Raw genomic sequence first — 16,123 nt, 5'->3', positions numbered from 1 at the left:
TAATACCTCCCAGAACTGGACACAGTATCCAGATGAGGTCTGACCAAGGAGGAGTAGAGAGGGATAATTACTTCACGTGACCTAGACTCTATGCTTCTCCTAATACCTCCCAGAACTGGACACAGTATCCAGATGAGGTCTGACCAAGGAGGAGTAGAGGGGGATAATTACTTCACGTGATCTAGACTCTATGCTTCTCCTAATACCTCCCAGAACTGGACACAGTATCCAGATGAGGTCTGACCAAGGAGGAGTAGAGGAGATAATTACTTCACGTGATCTAGACTCTATGCTTCTCCTAATACCTCCCAGAACTGGACACAGTATCCAGATGAGGTCTGACCAAGGAGGAGTAGAGGGGATAATTACTTCACGTGATCTAGACTCTATGCTTCTCCTAATACCTCCCAGAACTGGACACAGTATCCAGATGAGGTCTGACCAAGGAGGAGTAGAGGGGATAATTACTTCACGTGATCTAGACTCTATGCTTCTCCTAATACCTCCCAGAACTGGACACAGTATCCAGATGAGGTCTGACCAAGGAGGAGTAGAGGGGATAATTACTTCACGTGATCTAGACTCTGTGCTTCTCCTAATACCTCCCAGAACTGGACACAGTATCCAGATGAGGTCTGTCCAAGGAGGAGTAGAGAGGGATAATGACTTCACGTGATCTAGACTCTAAGCTTCTCCTAATACCTCCCAGAACTGGACACAGTATCCAGATGAGGTCTGACCAAGGAGGAGTAGAGGGGATAATTACTTCACGTGATCTAGACTCTAAGCTTCTCCTAATACCTCCCAGAACTGGACACAGTATCCAGATGAGGTCTGACCAAGGAGGAGTAGAGGGGGATAATTACTTCACGTGATCTAGACTCTAAGCTTCTCCTAATACCTCGCAGAACTGGACACAGTATCCAGATGAGGTCTGACCAAGGAGGAGTAGAAGGGGATAATTACTTCACGTGATCTAGACTCTAAGCTTCTCCTAATACCTCCCAGAACTGGACACAGTATCCAGATGAGGTCTGACCAAGGAGGAGTAGAGGGGATAATTACTTCACGTGATCTAGACTCTATGCTTCTCCTAATACCTCCCAGAACTGGACACAGTATCCAGATGAGGTCTGACCAAGGAGGAGTAGAGGGGATAATTACTTCACGTGATCTAGACTCTATGCTTCTCCTAATACCTCCCAGAACTGGACACAGTATCCAGATGAGGTCTGACCAAGGAGGAGTAGAGGGGGTTAATTACTTCACGTGATCTAGACTCTATGCTTCTCCTAATACCTCCCAGAACTGGACACAGCATCCAGATGAGGTCTGACCAAGGAGGAGTAGAGGGGGATAATTGCTTCACGTGATCTAGACTCTATGCTTCTCCTAATACCTCCCAGAACTGGACACAGTATCCAGATGAGGTCTGACCAAGGAGGAGTAGAGGGGGATAATTGCTTCACGTGATCTAGACTCTATGCTTCTCCTAATACCTCCCAGAACTGGACACAGTATCCAGATGAGGTCTGACCAAGGAGGAGTAGAGGGGATAATTACTTCACATGATCTAGACTCTATGCTGCTCCTAATACCTCCCAGAACTGGACACAGTATCCAGATGAGGTCTGACCAAGGAGGAGTAGAGGGGATAATTACTTCACGTGATCTAGACTCTATGCTTCTCCTAATACCTCCCAGAACTGGACACAGTATCCAGATGAGGTCTGACCAAGGAGGAGTAGAGGGGATAATTACTTCACATGATCTAGACTCTATGCTTCTCCTAATACCTCCCAGAACTGGACACAGTATCCAGATGAGGTCTGACCAAGGAGGAGTAGAGGGGATAATTACTTCACGTGATCTAGACTCTATGCTTCTCCTAATACCTCCCAGAACTGGACACAGTATCCAGATGAGGTCTGACCAAGGAGGAGTAGAGGGGGATAATTACTTCACGTGATCTAGACTCTATGCTTCTCCTAATACCTCCCAGAACTGGACACAGTATCCAGATGAGGTCTGACCAAGGAGGAGTAGAGGGGGATAATTACTTCACGTGATCTAGACTCTATGCTTCTACTAATACCTCCCAGAACTGGACACAGTATCCAGATGAGGTCTGACCAAGGAGGAGTAGAGGGGATAATTACTTCACGTGATCTAGACTCTATGCTTCTCCTAATACCTCCCAGAACTGGGCACAGTATCCAGATGAGGTCTGACCAAGGAGGAGTAGAGGGGGATAATTACTTCACGTGACCTAGACTCTATGCTTCTCCTAATACCTCCCAGAACTGGACACAGTATCCAGATGAGGTCTGACCAAGGAGGAGTAGAGGGGGGTAATTACTTCACGTGATCTAGACTCTATGCTTCTCCTAATACCTCCCAGAACTGGACACAGTATCCAGATGAGGTCTGACCAAGGAGGAGTAGAGGGGATAATTACTTCACGTGATCTAGACTCTATGCTTCTCCTAATACCTCCCAGAACTGGACACAGTATCCAGATGAGGTCTGACCAAGGAGTAGAGGGGATAATTATTTCACGTGATCTAGACTCTATGGTTCTCCTAGTACCTCCCAGAACTGGGCACAGTATCCAGATGAGGTCTGACCAAGGAGGAGTAGAGCGGATAATTACTTCACGTGATCTAGACTCTATGCTTCTCCTAATACCTCCCAGAACTGGACACAGTATCCAGATGAGGTCTGACCAAGGAGGAGTAGAGGGAGATAATTACTTCACGTGACCTAGACTCTATGCTTCTCCTAATACCTCCCAGAACTGGACACAGTATCCAAATGAGGTCTGACCAAGGAGGAGTAGAGGGGGGTAATTACTTCACGTGATCTAGACTCTATGCTGCTCCTAATACCTCCCAGAACTGGACACAGTATCCAGATGAGGTCTGACCAAGGAGGAGTAGAGGGGATAATTACTTCACGTGATCTAGACTCTATGCTTCTCCTAATACCTCCCAGAACTGGACACAGTATCCAGATGAGGTCTGACCAAGGAGGAGTAGAGGGGATAATTACTTCACATGATCTAGACTCTATGCTTCTCCTAATACCTCCCAGAACTGGACACAGTATCCAGATGAGGTCTGACCAAGGAGGAGTAGAGGGGATAATTACTTCACGTGATCTAGACTCTATGCTTCTCCTAATACCTCCCAGAACTGGACACAGTATCCAGATGAGGTCTGACCAAGGAGGAGTAGAGGGGGATAATTACTTCACGTGATCTAGACTCTATGCTTCTCCTAATACCTCCCAGAACTGGACACAGTATCCAGATGAGGTCTGACCAAGGAGGAGTAGAGGGGGATAATTACTTCACGTGATCTAGACTCTATGCTTCTACTAATACCTCCCAGAACTGGACACAGTATCCAGATGAGGTCTGACCAAGGAGGAGTAGAGGGGATAATTACTTCACGTGATCTAGACTCTATGCTTCTCCTAATACCTCCCAGAACTGGGCACAGTATCCAGATGAGGTCTGACCAAGGAGGAGTAGAGGGGGATAATTACTTCACGTGACCTAGACTCTATGCTTCTCCTAATACCTCCCAGAACTGGACACAGTATCCAGATGAGGTCTGACCAAGGAGGAGTAGAGGGGGGTAATTACTTCACGTGATCTAGACTCTATGCTTCTCCTTATACCTCCCAGAACTGGACACAGTATCCAGATGAGGTCTGACCAAGGAGGAGTAGAGGGGGATAATTACTTCACGTGATCTAGACTCTATGCTTCTCCTAATACCTCCCAGAACTGGACACAGTATCCAGATGAGGTCTGACCAAGGAGTAGAGGGGATAATTATTTCACGTGATCTAGACTCTATGGTTCTCCTAGTACCTCCCAGAACTGGGCACAGTATCCAGATGAGGTCTGACCAAGGAGGAGTAGAGCGGATAATTACTTCACGTGATCTAGACTCTATGCTTCTCCTAATACCTCCCAGAACTGGACACAGTATCCAGATGAGGTCTGACCAAGGAGGAGTAGAGGGAGATAATTACTTCACGTGACCTAGACTCTATGCTTCTCCTAATACCTCCCAGAACTGGACACAGTATCCAGATGAGGTCTGACCAAGGAGGAGTAGAGGGGGGTAATTACTTCACGTGATCTAGACTCTATGCTTCTCCTAATACCTCCCAGAACTGGACACAGTATCCAGATGAGGTCTGACCAAGGAGGAGTAGAGCGGATAATTACTTCACGTGATCTAGACTCTATGCTTCTCCTAATACCTCCCAGAACTGGACACAGTATCCAGATGAGGTCTGACCAAGGAGGAGTAGAGGGGGATAATTACTTCACGTGATCTAGAATCTATGCTTCTCCTAATACCTCCCAGAACTGGACACAGTATCCAGATGAGGTCTGACCAAGGAGGAGTAGAGGGGATAATTACTTCACGTGATCTAGACTCTATGCTTCTCCTAATACCTCCCAGAACTGGGCACAGTATCCAGATGAGGTCTGACCAAGGAGGAGTAGAGCGGATAATTACTTCACGTGATCTAGACTCTATGCTTCTCCTAATACCTCCCAGAACTGGGCACAGTATCCAGATGAGGTCTGACCAAGGAGGAGTAGAGGGAGATAATTACTTCACGTGACCTAGACTCTATGCTTCTCCTAATACCTCCCAGAACTGGACACAGTATCCAGATGACATCTGACCAAGGAGGAGTAGAGGGGGATAATTACTTCACGTGATCTAGACTCTATGCTTCTCCTAATACCTCCCAGAACTGGACACAGTATCCAGATGAGGTCTGACCAAGGAGGAGTAGAGGGGGATAATTACTTCACCTGATCTAGACTCTATGCTTCTCCTAATACCTCCCAGAACTGGACACAGTATCCAGATGAGGTCTGACCAAGGAGGAGTAGAGGGGGATAATTACTTCACCTGATCTAGACTCTATGCTTCTCCTAATACCTCCCAGAACTGGACACAGTATCCAGATGAGGTCTGACCAAGGAGGAGTAGAGGGGATAATTACTTCACGTGATCTAGACTCTATGCTTCTCCTAATACCTCCCAGAACTGGACACAGTATCCAGATGAGGTCTGACCAAGGAGGAGTAGAGGGGGATAATTACTTCACCTGATCTAGACTCTATGCTTCTCCTAATACCTCCCAGAACTGGACACAGTATCCAGATGAGGTCTGACCAAGGAGGAGTAGAGGGGGATAATTACTTCACCTGATCTAGACTCTATGCTTCTCCTAATACCTCCCAGAACTGGACACAGTATCCAGATGAGGTCTGACCAAGGAGGAGTAGAGGGGGATAATTACTTCACGTGATCTAGACTCTATGCTTCTCCTAATACCTCCCAGAACTGGACACAGTATCCAGATGAGGTCTGACCAAGGAGGAGTAGAGGGGGATAATCACTTCACGTGATCTAGACTCTATGCTTCTCCTAATACCTCCCAGAACTGGACACAGTATCCAGATGAGGTCTGACCAAGGAGGAGTAGAGGGGGATAATTACTTCACGTGATCTAGACTCTATGCTTCTCCTAATACCTCCCAGAACTGGACACAGTATCCAGATGAGGTCTGACCAAGGAGGAGTAGAGGGAGATAATCACTTCACGTGATCTAGACTCTAGGCTTCTCCTAATACCTCCCAGAACTGGGCACAGTATCCAGATGAGGTCTGACCAAGGAGGAGTAGAGGGGGATAATTACTTCACGTGACCTAGACTCTATGCTTCTCCTAATACCTCCCAGAACTGGACACAGTATCCAGATGAGGTCTGACCAAGGAGGAGTAGAGGGGGATAATTACTTCACGTGATCTAAACTCTGTGCTTCTCCTAATACCTCCCAGAACTGGACACAGTATCCAGATGAGGTCTGACCAAGGAGGAGTAGAGGGGATAATTACTTCACGTGATCTAGACTCTATGCTTCTCCTAATACCTCCCAGAACTGGACACAGTATCCAGATGAGGTCTGACCAAGGAGGAGTAGAGGGGATAATTACTTCATGTCATCTAGACTCTATGCTTCTCCTAATACCTCCCAGAACTGGACACAGTATCCAGATGAGGTCTGACCAAGGAGGAGTAGAGGGGATAATTACATCACGTGATCTAGACTCTATGCTTCTCCTAATACCTCCCAGAACTGGACACAGTATCCAGATGAGGTCTGACCAAGGAGGAGTAGAGGGGATAATTACTTCACATGATCTAGACTCTATGCTTCTCCTAATACCTCCCAGAACTGGACACAGTATCCAGATGAGGTCTGACCAAGGAGGAGTAGAGGGGATAATTACTTCACATGATCTAGACTCTATGCTTCTCCTAATACCTCCCAGAACTGGACACAGTATCCAGATGAGATCTGACCAAGGAGGAGTAGAGGGGATAATCACTTCACGTGATCTAGACTCTATGCTTCTCCTAATACCTCCCAGAACTGGGCACAGTATCCAGATGAGGTCTGACCAAGGAGGAGTAGAGCGGATAATTACTTCACGTGATCTAGACTCTATGCTTCTCCTAATACCTCCCAGAACTGGACACAGTATCCAGATGAGATCTGACCAAGGAGGAGTAGAGCGTATAATTACTTCACGTGATCTAGACTCTATGCTTCTCCTAATACCTCCCAGAACTGGGCACAGTATCCAGATGAGGTCTGACCAAGGAGGAGTAGAGGGAGATAATTACTTCACGTGACCTAGACTCTATGCTTCTCCTAATACCTCCCAGAACTGGGCACAGTATCCAGATGAGGTCTGACCAAGGAGGAGTAGAGGGGGATAATTACTTCACGTGACCTAGACTCTATGCTTCTCCTAATACCTCCCAGAACTGGACACAGTATCCAGATGACGTCTGACCAAGGAGGAGTAGAGGGGGATAATTACTTCACGTGATCTAGACTCTATGCTTCTCCTAATACCTCCCAGAACTGGACACAGTATCCAGATGAGGTCTGACCAAGGAGGAGTAGAGGGGGATAATTACTTCACCTGATCTAGACTCTATGCTTCTCCTAATACCTCCCAGAACTGGACACAGTATCCAGATGAGGTCTGACCAAGGAGGAGTAGAGGGGGATAATTACTTCACGTGACCTAGACTCTATGCTTCTCCTAATACCTCCCAGAACTGGACACAGTATCCAGATGACGTCTGACCAAGGAGGAGTAGAGGGGGATAATTACTTCACGTGACCTAGACTCTATGCTTCTCCTAATACCTCCCAGAACTGGACACAGTATCCAGATGAGGTCTGACCAAGGAGGAGTAGAGGGGATAATTACTTCACCTGATCTAGACTCTATGCTTCTCCTAATACCTCCCAGAACTGGACACAGTATCCAGATGAGGTCTGACCAAGGAGGAGTAGAGGGGATAATTACTTCACGTGATCTAGACTCTATGCTTCTCCTAATACCTCCCAGAACTGGACACAGTATCCAGATGAGGTCTGACCAAGGAGGAGTAGAGGGGGATAATTACTTCACCTGATCTAGACTCTATGCTTCTCCTAATACCTCCCAGAACTGGACACAGTATCCAGATGAGGTCTGACCAAGGAGGAGTAGAGGGGGATAATTACTTCACGTGATCTAGACTCTATGCTTCTCCTAATACCTCCCAGAACTGGACACAGTATCCAGATGAGGTCTGACCAAGGAGGAGTAGAGGGGGATAATCACTTCACGTGATCTAGACTCTATGCTTCTCCTAATACCTCCCAGAACTGGACACAGTATCCAGATGAGGTCTGACCAAGGAGGAGTAGAGGGGGATAATTACTTCACGTGATCTAGACTCTATGCTTCTCCTAATACCTCCCAGAACTGGACACAGTATCCAGATGAGGTCTGACCAAGGAGGAGTAGAGGGAGATAATCACTTCACGTGATCTAGACTCTAGGCTTCTCCTAATACCTCCCAGAACTGGGCACAGTATCCAGATGAGGTCTGACCAAGGAGGAGTAGAGGGGGATAATTACTTCACGTGACCTAGACTCTATGCTTCTCCTAATACCTCCCAGAACTGGACACAGTATCCAGATGAGGTCTGACCAAGGAGGAGTAGAGGGGGATAATTACTTCACGTGATCTAGACTCTGTGCTTCTCCTAATACCTCCCAGAACTGGACACAGTATCCAGATGAGGTCTGACCAAGGAGGAGTAGAGGGGATAATTACTTCACGTGATCTAGACTCTATGCTTCTCCTAATACCTCCCAGAACTGGACACAGTATCCAGATGAGGTCTGACCAAGGAGGAGTAGAGGGGATAATTACTTCATGTCATCTAGACTCTATGCTTCTCCTAATACCTCCCAGAACTGGACACAGTATCCAGATGAGGTCTGACCAAGGAGGAGTAGAGGGGATAATTACATCACGTGATCTAGACTCTATGCTTCTCCTAATACCTCCCAGAACTGGACACAGTATCCAGATGAGGTCTGACCAAGGAGGAGTAGAGGGAATAATTACTTCACGTGATCTAGACTCTATGCTTCTCCTAATACCTCCCAGAACTGGACACAGTATCCAGATGAGGTCTGACCAAGGAGGAGTAGAGAAGGATAATTACTTCACGTGATCTAGACTCTATGCTTCTCCTAATACCTCCCAGAACTGGACACAGTATCCAGATGAGGTCTGATCAAGGAGGAGTAGAGGGAGATAATTACTTCACGTGATCTAGACTCTATGCTTCTCCTAATACCTCCCAGAACTGGGCACAGTATCCAGATGAGGTCTGACCAAGGAGGAGTAGAGGGGATAATGACTTCACGTGATCTAGACTCTATGCTTCTCCTAATACCTCCCAGAACTGGACACAGTATCCAGATGAGGTCTGACCAAGGAGGAGTAGAGGGGGATAATTACTTCACGTGATCTAGACTCTATGCTTCTCCTAATACCTCCCAGAACTGGACACAGTATCCAGATGAGGTCTGACCAAGGAGGAGTAGAGGGAGATAATCACTTCACGTGATCTAGACTCTATGCTTCTCCTAATACCTCCCAGAACTGGACACAGTATCCAGATGAGGTCTGACCAAGGAGGAGTAGAGGGAGATAATCACTTCACGTGATCTAGACTCTAGGCTTCTCCTAATACCTCCCACAACTGGGCACAGTATCCAGATGAGGTCTGACCAAGGAGGAGTAGAGGGAGATAATCACTTCACGTGATCTAGACTCTAGGCTTCTCCTAATACCTCCCAGAACTGGACACAGTATCCAGATGAGGTCTGACCAAGGAGGAGTAGAGGAGGATAATGACTTCACGTGATCTAGACTCTATGCTTCTCCTAATACCTCCCAGAACTGGACACAGTATCCAGATGAGGTCTGACCAAGGAGGAGTAGAGGGGATAATTACTTCACGAGATCTAGACTCTATGCTTCTCCTAATACCTCCCAGAACTGGGCACAGGATCCAGATGAGGTCTGACCAAGGAGGAGTAGAGGGGGATAATTACTTCACGTGACCTAGACTCTATGCTTCTCCTAATACCTCCCAGAACTGGACACAGTATCCAGATGAGGTCTGACCAAGGAGGAGTAGAGGGGGATAATTACTTCACGTGATCTAGACTCTATGCTTCTCCTAATACCTCCCAGAACTGGACACAGTATCCAGATGAGGTCTGACCAAGGAGGAGTAGAGGGGGATAATTACTTCACGTGATCTAGACTCTATGCTTCTCCTAATACCTCCCAGAACTGGACACAGTATCCAGATGAGGTCTGACCAAGGAGGAGTAGAGGGGGATAATTGCTTCACGTGATCTAGACTCTATGCTTCTCCTAATACCTCCCAGAACTGGACACAGTATCCAGATGAGGTCTGACCAAGGAGGAGTAGAGGGGATAATTGCTTCACGTGATCTAGACTCTATGCTTCTCCTAATACCTCCCAGAACTGGACACAGTATCCAGATGAGGTCTGACCAAGGAGGAGTAGAGGGGGATAATTACTTCACCTGATCTAGACTCTATGCTTCTCCTAATACCTCCCAGAACTGGGCACAGTATCCAGATGAGGTCTGACCAAGGAGGAGTAGAGGGGATAATTACTTCACGTGATCTAGACTCTATGCTTCTCCTAATACCTCCCAGAACTGGACACAGTATCCAGATGAGGTCTGACCAAGGAGGAGTAGAGGGGATAATTGCATCACGTGATCTAGACTCTATGCTTCTCCTAATACCTCTCAGAACTGGGCACAGTATCCAGATGAGGTCTGACCAAGGAGGGGTAGAGGGGGATAATGACTTCACGTGATCTAGACTCTATGCTTCTCCTAATACCTCCCAGAACTGGACACAGTATCCAGATGAGGTCTGACCAAGGAGGAGTAGAGGGGGATAATTAGTTCACGTGATCTAGACTCTATGCTTCTCCTAATACCTCCCAGAACTGGACACAGTATCCAGATGAGGTCTGACCAAGGAGGAGTAGAGGGGATAATTACTTCACGTGATCTAGACTCTATGCTTCTCCTAATACCTCCCAGAACTGGACACAGTATCCAGATGAGGTCTGACCAAGGAGGAGTAGAGGGGATAATTACTTCACGTGATCTAGACTCTATGCTTCTCCTAATACCTCCCAGAACTGGACACAGTATCCAGATGAGATCTGACCAAGGAGGAGTAGAGGGGGTAATTACTTAACGTGATCTAGACTCTGTGCTTCTCCTAATACCTCCCAGAACTGGACACAGTATCCAGATGAGGTCTGACCAAGGAGGAGTAGAGGGGATAATGACTTCACGTGATCTAGACTCTATGCTTCTCCTAATACCTCCCAGTACTGGAGACAGTATCCAGATGAGGTCTGACCAAGGAGGAGTAGAGGGTGATAATTGCTTCTCGTGATCTAGACTCTATGCTTCTCCTAATACCTCCCAGAACTGGACACAGTATCCAGATGAGGTCTGACCAAGGAGGAGTAGAGGAGGATAATTACTTCACGTGATCTAGACTCTGTGCTTCTCCTAATACCTCCCAGAACTGGACACAGTATCCAGATGAGGTCTGACCAAGGAGGAGTAGAGGAGGATAATGACTTCACATGATCTAGACTCTATGCTTCTCCTAATACCTCCCAGAACTGGACACAGTATCCAGATGAGGTCTGACCAAAGAGGAGTAGAGGGGATAATGACTTCACATGATCTAGACTCTATGCTTCTCCTAATACCTCCCAGAACTGGACACAGTATCCAGATGAGGTCTGACCAAGGAGGAGTAGAGGGAGATAATTACTTCACGTGATCTAGACTCTATGCTTCTTCTAATACCTCCCAGAACTGGGCACAGTATCCAGATGAGGTCTGACCATGGAGGAGTAGAGGGGATAATTACTTCACGTGATCTAGACTCTATGCTTCTCCTAATACCTCCCAGAACTGGACACAGTATCCAGATGAGGTCTGATCAAGGAGGAGTAGAGGGGATAATTACTTCACGTGATCTAGACTCTATGCTTCTCCTAATACCTCCCAGAACTGGGCACAGTATCCAGATGAGGTCTGACCAAGGAGGAGTAGAGGATAATTGCTTCACGTGATCTAGACTCTATGCTTCTCCTAATACCTCTCAGAACTGGGCACAGTATCCAGATGAGGTCTGACCAAGGAAGAGTAGAGGGGATAATGACTTCACGTGATCTAGACTCTATGCTTCTCCTAATACCTCCCAGAACTGGACACAGTATCCAGATGAGGTCTGACCAAGGAGGAGTAGAGGGGGATAATTACTTCACGTGATCTAGACTCTATGCTTCTCCTAATACCTCCCAGAACTGGACACAGTATCCAGATGAGGTCTGACCAAGGAGGAGTAGAGGGGATAATTACTTCACGTGATCTAGACTCTATGCTTCTCCTAATACCTCCCAGAACTGGACACAGTATCCAGATGAGGTCTGACCAAGGAGGAGTAGAGGGGATAATTACTTCACGTGATCTAGACTCTATGCTTCTCCTAATACCTCCCAGAACTGGACACAGTATCCAGATGAGGTCTGACCAAGGAGGAGTAGAGGATAATTACTTCACGTGATCTAGACTCTATGCTTCTCCTAATACCTCCCAGAACTGGACACAGTATCCAGATGAGGTCTGACCAAGGAGGAGTAGAGGGGGATAATGACTTCACGTGATCTAGACTCTATGCTTCTCCTAATACCTCCCAGAACTGGACACAGTATCCAGATGAGGTCTGACCAAGGAGGAGTAGAGGATAATTACTTCACGTGATCTAGACTCTATGCTTCTCCTAATACCTCCCAGAACTGGACACAGTATCCAGATGAGGTCTGACCAAGGAGGAGTAGAGGGGATAATCACTTCACGTGATCTAGACTCTATGCTTCTCCTAATACCTCCCAGAACTGGACACAGTATCCAGATGAGGTCTGACCAAGGAGGAGTAGAGGGGATAATTACTTCACGTGATCTAGACTCTATGCTTCTCCTAATACCTCCCAGAACTGGACACAGTATCCAGATGAGGTCTGACCAAGGAGGAGTAGAGGAGGATAATTACTTCACGTGATCTAGACTCTATGCTTCTCCTAATACCTCCCAGAACTGGACACAGTATCCAGATGAGGTCTGACCAAGGAGGAGTAGAGGGGATAATGACTTCACGTGATCTAGACTCTATGCTTCTCCTAATACCTCCCAGAACTGGACACAGTATCCAGATGAGGTCTGACCAAGGAGGAGTAGAGGGGATAATGACTTCACGTGATCTAGACTCTATGTTTCTCCTAATACCTCTCAGAACTGGGCACAGTATCCAGATGAGGTCTGACCAAGGGGGAGTAGAGGGGATAATTACTTCACGTGATCTAGACTCTGCTTCTCCTAATACCTCCCAGAACTGGACACAGTATCCAGATGAGGTCTGACCAAGGAGGAGTAGAGGGGATAATTACTTCACGTGATCTAGACTCTATGCTTCTCCTAATACCTCCCAGAACTGGACACAGTATCCAGATGAGGTCTGACCAAGGGGGAGTAGAGGGGATAATTACTTCACGTGATCTAGACTCTATGTTTCTCCTAATACCTCTCAGAACTGGGCACAGTATCCAGATGAGGTCTGACCAAGGAGGAGTAGAGGGGATAATGACTTCACGTGATCTAGACTCTATGTTTCTCCTAATACCTCTCAGAACTGGGCACAGTATCCAGATGAGGTCTGACCAAGGAGGAGTAGAGGGGATAATTACTTAACGTGATCTAGACTCTGTGCTTCTCCTAATACCTCCCAGAACTGGACACAGTATCCAGATGAGGTCTGACCAAGGAGGAGTAGAGGGGATAATGACTTCACGTGATCTAGACTCTATGCTTCTCCTAATACCTCCCAGTACTGGAGACAGTATCCAGATGAGGTCTGACCAAGGAGGAGTAGAGGGTGATAATTGCTTCTCGTGATCTAGACTCTATGCTTCTCCTAATACCTCCCAGAACTGGACACAGTATCCAGATGAGGTCTGACCAAGGAGGAGTAGAGGAGGATAATTACTTCACGTGATCTAGACTCTGTGCTTCTCCTAATACCTCCCAGAACTGGACACAGTATCCAGATGAGGTCTGACCAAGGAGGAGTAGAGGAGGATAATGACTTCACATGATCTAGACTCTATGCTTCTCCTAATACCTCCCAGAACTGGACACAGTATCCAGATGAGGTCTGACCAAAGAGGAGTAGAGGGGATAATGACTTCACATGATCTAGACTCTATGCTTCTCCTAATACCTCCCAGAACTGGACACAGTATCCAGATGAGGTCTGACCAAGGAGGAGTAGAGGGAGATAATTACTTCACGTGATCTAGACTCTATGCTTCTTCTAATACCTCCCAGAACTGGGCACAGTATCCAGATGAGGTCTGACCATGGAGGAGTAGAGGGGATAATTACTTCACGTGATCTAGACTCTATGCTTCTCCTAATACCTCCCAGAACTGGACACAGTATCCAGATGAGGTCTGATCAAGGAGGAGTAGAGGGGATAATTACTTCACGTGATCTAGACTCTATGCTTCTCCTAATACCTCCCAGAACTGGGCACAGTATCCAGATGAGGTCTGACCAAGGAGGAGTAGAGGATAATTGCTTCACGTGATCTAGACTCTATGCTTCTCCTAATACCTCTCAGAACTGGGCACAGTATCCAGATGAGGTCTGACCAAGGAAGAGTAGAGGGGATAATGACTTCACGTGATCTAGACTCTATGCTTCTCCTAATACCTCCCAGAACTGGACACAGTATCCAGATGAGGTCTGACCAAGGAGGAGTAGAGGGGGATAATTACTTCACGTGATCTAGACTCTATGCTTCTCCTAATACCTCCCAGAACTGGACACAGTATCCAGATGAGGTCTGACCAAGGAGGAGTAGAGGGGATAATTACTTCACGTGATCTAGACTCTATGCTTCTCCTAATACCTCCCAGAACTGGACACAGTATCCAGATGAGGTCTGACCAAGGAGGAGTAGAGGAGGATAATTACTTCACGTGATCTAGACTCTATGCTTCTCCTAATACCTCCCAGAACTGGACACAGTATCCAGATGAGGTCTGACCAAGGAGGAGTAGAGGGGATAATGACTTCACGTGATCTAGACTCTATGCTTCTCCTAATACCTCCCAGAACTGGACACAGTATCCAGATGAGGTCTGACCAAGGAGGAGTAGAGGGGATAATGACTTCACGTGATCTAGACTCTATGTTTCTCCTAATACCTCTCAGAACTGGGCACAGTATCCAGATGAGGTCTGACCAAGGGGGAGTAGAGGGGATAATTACTTCACGTGATCTAGACTCTGCTTCTCCTAATACCTCCCAGAACTGGACACAGTATCCAGATGAGGTCTGACCAAGGAGGAGTAGAGGGGATAATTACTTCACGTGATCTAGACTCTATGCTTCTCCTAATACCTCCCAGAACTGGACACAGTATCCAGATGAGGTCTGACCAAGGGGGAGTAGAGGGGATAATTACTTCACGTGATCTAGACTCTATGTTTCTCCTAATACCTCTCAGAACTGGGCACAGTATCCAGATGAGGTCTGACCAAGGAGGAGTAGAGGGGATAATGACTTCACGTGATCTAGACTCTATGTTTCTCCTAATACCTCTCAGAACTGGGCACAGTATCCAGATGAGGTCTGACCAAGGAGGAGTAGAGGGGATAATTACTTAACGTGATCTAGACTCTGTGCTTCTCCTAATACCTCCCAGAACTGGACACAGTATCCAGATGAGGTCTGACCAAGGAGGAGTAGAGGGGATAATGACTTCACGTGATCTAGACTCTATGCTTCTCCTAATACCTCCCAGTACTGGAGACAGTATCCAGATGAGGTCTGACCAAGGAGGAGTAGAGGGTGATAATTGCTTCTCGTGATCTAGACTCTATGCTTCTCCTAATACCTCCCAGAACTGGACACAGTATCCAGATGAGGTCTGACCAAGGAGGAGTAGAGGAGGATAATTACTTCACGTGATCTAGACTCTGTGCTTCTCCTAATACCTCCCAGAACTGGACACAGTATCCAGATGAGGTCTGACCAAGGAGGAGTAGAGGAGGATAATGACTTCACATGATCTAGACTCTATGCTTCTCCTAATACCTCCCAGAACTGGACACAGTATCCAGATGAGGTCTGACCAAAGAGGAGTAGAGGGGATAATGACTTCACATGATCTAGACTCTATGCTTCTCCTAATACCTCCCAGAACTGGACACAGTATCCAGATGAGGTCTGACCAAGGAGGAGTAGAGGGAGATAATTACTTCACGTGATCTAGACTCTATGCTTCTTCTAATACCTCCCAGAACTGGGCACAGTATCCAGATGAGGTCTGACCATGGAGGAGTAGAGGGGATAATTACTTCACGTGATCTAGACTCTATGCTTCTCCTAATACCTCCCAGAACTGGACACAGTATCCAGATGAGGTCTGATCAAGGAGGAGTAGAGGGGATAATTACTTCACGTGATCTAGACTCTATGCTTCTCCTAATACCTCCCAGAACTGGGCACAG

The sequence above is a fragment of the Phyllobates terribilis genome, unplaced genomic scaffold, assembly GCF_046119375.1.
Source record: "Phyllobates terribilis strain yellow unplaced genomic scaffold, ASM4611937v1 Scaffold_12__6_contigs__length_324123572, whole genome shotgun sequence".
NCBI classification, from domain to species: Eukaryota; Metazoa; Chordata; class Amphibia; order Anura; family Dendrobatidae; genus Phyllobates; species Phyllobates terribilis.
This window is presented reverse-complemented; position numbering follows the sequence as displayed.